The sequence below is a fragment of the Cynoglossus semilaevis genome, chromosome 3, assembly GCF_000523025.1.
Source record: "Cynoglossus semilaevis isolate Cse_v1.0 chromosome 3, Cse_v1.0, whole genome shotgun sequence".
NCBI lineage: Eukaryota > Metazoa > Chordata > Actinopteri > Pleuronectiformes > Cynoglossidae > Cynoglossus > Cynoglossus semilaevis.
Window position 1 is genome coordinate 6735411 of NC_024309.1, and position 5830 is coordinate 6741240.

Here is a 5830-nt window from a genome sequence, read left to right on the forward strand (position 1 = left end):
TCTGTCTTGTTTTATTGTGTCTGTGTGTGTGTCTGTGTGTGTGTGTGTAAGACACAGGCTGAGATGCCTTTGCGCCAAGCAGTCTCAGGGATTACTGTCAGGATGGGAAAGAGGCAATTAATCTGAGCTTCCAGGCCGTTTAGATCTTTTCGGCAAAATGATGAGCTTTGGTTTACTCATGTTGCCATGTGGTCATATTAACACGTGACTGTGTGGCATATTCTTAACATGCCATACTGTGGCTCAGTTTAAGCTGTTTATAGTGTTGAAACTCCTTTTTTCGAGTAAAGATGGAGGGAGACGTGCACGTGCGAGCAACAGCGTTTGTTTGATTTAGTTTTCCAATTTCCATTTACAGCCAGTTGCTGAGCAGCGCTAACATTCAGGACGCTATCAGTTTGAACAGGATGTTTGATCAGACCTAAGCTCTGCTGACAGTTTTTTTTTTTTTTCAACTAATGTCCTGATTGTGCTAAAAAACCAAAACAACTCATTACATTTGTATGGCGCGAACAACAAACATCGTGTCAGAAAAGTGCGATTTTATTAGAGATATATTTTTACTTCAAAGGTCATGACTTTATGTCTAACATTAGACATAGAAGTGAGTACATCAGTGTTGAGTTCAACTAAACAGGACCAAGTTTCACACTAGTAAAAGTAAATTGTAACTCATTTGAAACTAGAAAAATCATCATTTAATGTTATATACTTTTTGGACTAATAATATGTTCTGTGGCTCAAAAAAGTTCACGGAACACAGATATTAGTTTATAGATTTTGTTTGGTGGTGTTTCGTGGGATGTTTTAATGTATATGTTCTGTGGCTCAAAAAAGGTCACGGAACACAGATATTAGTTTATAGATGAAAACAAATGGCTAGGACACCTATGCTGCAATGTGCAATGGCATTTAAGGCTGTTCTGCTTCCTGGCTAACAGCAAACCATTTACTGTGACGACTGTGGTAATGTGTGTGCCGCAGTTGTGTGCTACTTTGAGTAATCTACATTTTTCTAATATATGTGTAGCCGTATTTAGGTATTTATAGCTGTGGAGCAACACCACTGCGGAAAATGGCACAAAGGGATTTCGCGACTCTGCATTTGATATACTTTATCTTCACACATGAAAACGTTGTGGTTCTTGTTGAGAGAAAACCGCTCCAGGTGAAACCGAAAAATGGAGCTGTGTTTGAGGTCTTCGCAAATTGTGCTGTGGAAGTTTTTTTTTTTTAGATTTAACCTACCTGCCCAAAAAGTAAACCAGAAACCCCTCTCTTGCTTTATAATCACTCATTCCAGTGTGTGTGATGTACGTGCAACCGCTGTAAAATATCATTTTGTTGTGAACGTTGACCCATGAGTTTTGTTCACAATTATTCCTGCCGATCTGTTTGTTTTTTGTTTTTTGTTTTAAATTAAAGTCTCAAACACAGTTCAAAATGAAGGCCACCATGCATGTTTACTGATTGCAAAGCAGAAATGACAAGTGATATCCAATGCACAAGGTGTCCGCATGTCAATAACCATTTTGAGAAATCTCTACTTTGCGAAACAGAGATCGATTTTTTTTATTCTATTCATTTTCTCCTTTCCTTTCTCCTTTCCTGTCTTTCACTGATAAGCCCCCCCCCCCACCACTGAACACAATGGCTCCATTGTACGAAACCACACAGCTGATAATGTTACGTGACATTAAGGCCAACGATGTCAGTGCCTATTCAGAGAGACATTTTGATTGGAATGTAGGCTCACAATGCTCACAGTTCTATAATATTCAACACCGGCGCTAAAAAAGAATCCAATATTAAACGCAATCACCGCTGATCAGCGTAAAGCACAGACCACATTAATTAAGTCTGTGCCTTACAGAAATGAAAAAAAGGGCAGAGTTCTCAATCCATCCATCACTTCACAATATGGGCTTAATGAAGATTTGACTAATTTGTACATCTGCGGCAGCGTATGATATTTAAGTCTGCTTGTTTGCGACTGTGCATTGATTTTAATATTCTACAAGCAATCACCTTTGGCAGAAACACTGCAAATAAACAATGTCATTCAACTAGGGATGTCCGGATTTGAACTTTTCGCCAATATACGATATGCCCATATTACCCAAATACTTTCTGATATCGATATCCACCGATACCAATATCTGTTCACACCTCTGATTACTAAAATAAATAAATTAAATGAGCTGCATTGCTGCCATCTAGTGACCTTCACTTTAATATGCAGATGTTTGTCCCCAAAACTATTTTTAGGGCACACATCATTTGGCGAAACCCAAGCATTGCGTTTTCATTCCGGAAAAAAACGATAACGATTCTTACAATTACATAACTACACAATTATGCCAATATTGGGCTGATAATATCGGTCGGCCCGATATTATCGGACATCTCTGCAGTCAATTCTATGACAGTTAGCACTCAATTATTTTTTTTCTCTCCTTTAATGTTTAATAATATTCATATTCTCCTTAATTCTGACCTGTAAAGACGAGCCTATTTCAGAGCTGTCAGAGCAGTGTCTTTATCTTCACTCTCCAAATGTTGGGGTCAGCCAAGACCTTACGCTTAGCAGACAATCCTTGCAAAGACCAAATGTGATTAATGGGTGTCACCAAAGCAGGATAGGGTGAAGTTGAAAATGAAAGAAAAAAAAAAAAGTCCTCCAAAGCAGATTGTTTCTGAAGAAAAGGTACATTGGTGGCAGTACATCAGCAAGAATTTACCCCTCTGGCTATAGTTATATGTGCTGTAAAATTAGACGTTCAATGTCACTTTCAAAGTTTAAATATGACTGTGGAATGCAACCTTGAAAGGAGTGAAGAGGCAAGAGTTTGCAGAGCGATGTTTGGGTGTTTCAAATTCCCAACATTGTCAGTGAGGTCCACATTCTATTGGTCAATTTTGAGCTTGTAATATTGACCCTAATCTACAGGTGGAATTTCAAATTAAATGCAAAGTAACAACTAACGTCAAGAAAATACAGGCAGTCCTCGCTTTGTGACGTCCTCGACCTACAGCGTTTCGTGGTTACGTCGCCATCTCTTTTAAATCTATTATAAAGAAAGTCTTGTTTCATCATTCCCACGTACGGCGTGCAAAATACATTTTGCAAACACATCGTTACATAGTGCTATATGCGGAAGCGGCTTTGTTTACATTTGCTGGCTGTATCAAATAGAGAAAGGAAAACTTTATTGCATCTGGTTTAACCAAGTAACTCTGACAGTGGTTGTTAGTAATGTTTGCCCTCGTTCAACAAGAACAGGATGGCAAGGGTTTGTGCCATCCTGTGTGTGCCCATGTGTCCATCCTGGCTCCGCAATATTTTGCCAATCGCTTCTTTTTAAATATTTTGTTCTGTAAAAAAGGAAAAAGAGAGACACAAACAGGACAGTGATATTCTAGGTCCGTTGACTTATTTATCATTTTTGCCAACTGTACCTCCTGCTGCTGGCATTTGCAGACGTTGCTTTGAGGCCAGATTATGTTGAAGGTTGTTGTTGGAGTGCGATATTCTAGTTACTGCTTCGGTTGTAATTTATGCTGCTCTGCTGCCAGTAGACCTGCATGTGATTTGTCATACAGTGTGCTGCAGCAAATGAGCTTAGGAAAAGCAGGCTTGACTCATCACCTCACTGCACAAACTCAACATATATTAGAATAGTTTCTTGTACCGTACCACTTAACCACCGTTCGACAGTACAGCTAATGTCCTAGCATCGTTGGAATTCACAATTCGTAATTGATTCCCGGATCAGGTAAAACATATTTAGCTGTAATAATTATGACTGGTTATTATGTATCTGTTTGTCTCTGACAGAGTAGGAGTAAAAAAAAAGAACTTAAAAAACAACTGTTGGATGATTTACATGATTTTCTTTTTTCATGTAACTGTTTTTTCTTTAAACAAATTATTATTGACAGCTATCATCATGGGCTAGATGGGGGCCACCTTGCAGGGTGCAGGTGGCCCCCAGTCCGGATGTTTGAGACCACTGCTTTATATAGTCATGAGGTACTCCCTGTGTGGAAGTAAAAAGAAAAAAAAAATTAAATGGCTAAATATTTAGTTAGAGAGAATAGATAATACAGAGTGTGACCCTTCAGTGGTGCTCTGTGTCACTGACTTTGCTTTTTCTTCATCAGCACATACACAGGCCTCTAACCTCTGCACCTGCCCGCCTGTTTCCTTTTATCAACGTAGACTATAGCCCCCCCTCCCCCCCAAAAAACAGGCGGCACACCTTCATTACTGCCCTGGATAGTGGCATTGGCAACTTGTCACTTGTATTGATTTCTCTTAAACTGCAATTTACATGGATATTTGCGGGTGTCCTGAGGGCAGTCTGCAGCCCTGGCGGACGACCCTGCCCTCCTTGGTCGTGTCATTCGCCCTGCTCTCCCCATCACCTCTCTACATGCGCTCACTCTACCTCACTCTCTCTCGCTGTCTCGCTCTCTCTCTTTCTTGGAGTAGGAAATGTTTCTGGTCTGCAAAAATACTGTTTTTTTTTTTTTTTTCATAAGTAAAATAGGAGAGAGCTGCTGAGTGCACACGAGGTATTTTTTAAAGAAAGAAACAGCTTTTACATGAAAACTAAAACTGCCTTTTTTGACTTTCTTCTAACCTTTTTTTTCCTCCTTTCAGTGAATAAGTGCACAGGCAGAAATGCAAAAATAATAAATTAAACAAACCAGGTTGACGAGAGGAAAAAAAAAAATTTGACGAAGCCACTCTGAGTGTGTCAGTGGCTCGGCACATCTGCTGTGTTTTATTATGGTTGAACCGGCTGCGTCTGTCTGTGTCCGACGGTGCTATAGCGCCTCCCTCCAACATGCACCTGAACTTAGCCCTGCACAGCCTGGTCAACAAAAACAAAAAAAAAATAAAACACGGTTAAGAAAATGGGAAAAAAAATGAATTTATTGTAATAGTTGGAGGACAATATCTGTGATGATCCCAAATAAGGTTAATGAAAATTTGACATAATGTGTCAAACCTAAGGCCTGGGGACCATATGCAGCCCGCCAAAGTCATTTTGTATGGCCCGCGGGAGTTTGATAAGCATTTAATAAAGTCCATGCAGCAGAGTTACTTTACCTGATTTTTTTATTATTATTATTATTACACAGCAATAAACTGTTTTAACTTGAATAAATAATAATCAATTGCAGAAACATTTATTAATACCTTATGGTATTAGTACTACATTGAGTTCTTTATGTAGGATAAGGAAGGGAAGTCAATGAGTCATAATACTGTACATAATAATGTACATTTTGAATGCAACCTTATTTGCATATCCTTATGAAAAAAACTCAAACTGCATTGCATTCATTTTGGAGACTGAAACAGGGGCCAAAGGTCGTTGCAGTGCTCATGTGCCACCCCCAGGACCCCCGCACTTTTAAAACTGCTGCTCCGCCTCTGCCCTGTTGTCAATAACGGTACAAATCTTTTCATTTGTGCTTTGTAAAGATGACGAACTCACAACGTGTAATTTTCTCCGGTGCCCTCAGGTAAACTCTGCTGCGCTGACCTATGACCCCTGCGAAGAACGGACCTGTGGAGAGGGGGACACACGGGTGAAGAAGGGGTGTGGGCTGGAAGGTGTCGCTGGTGATGTCACAAATCCTAGCCATCCAGGATTGGACCCTAATTAGAAAGCTCGGCAGCACACAGATAGCGGCGCCGCATGGCTGCTTCCAAAGTGGCTGATGCCCGAGTTTCTGCAGAGCCACGGAAAACAGTCGGAGCGCGGAGGAGAGGAAGAGGTGGAAGGGTGCTGCTGCTTGTGCGGTGCCAACAGGC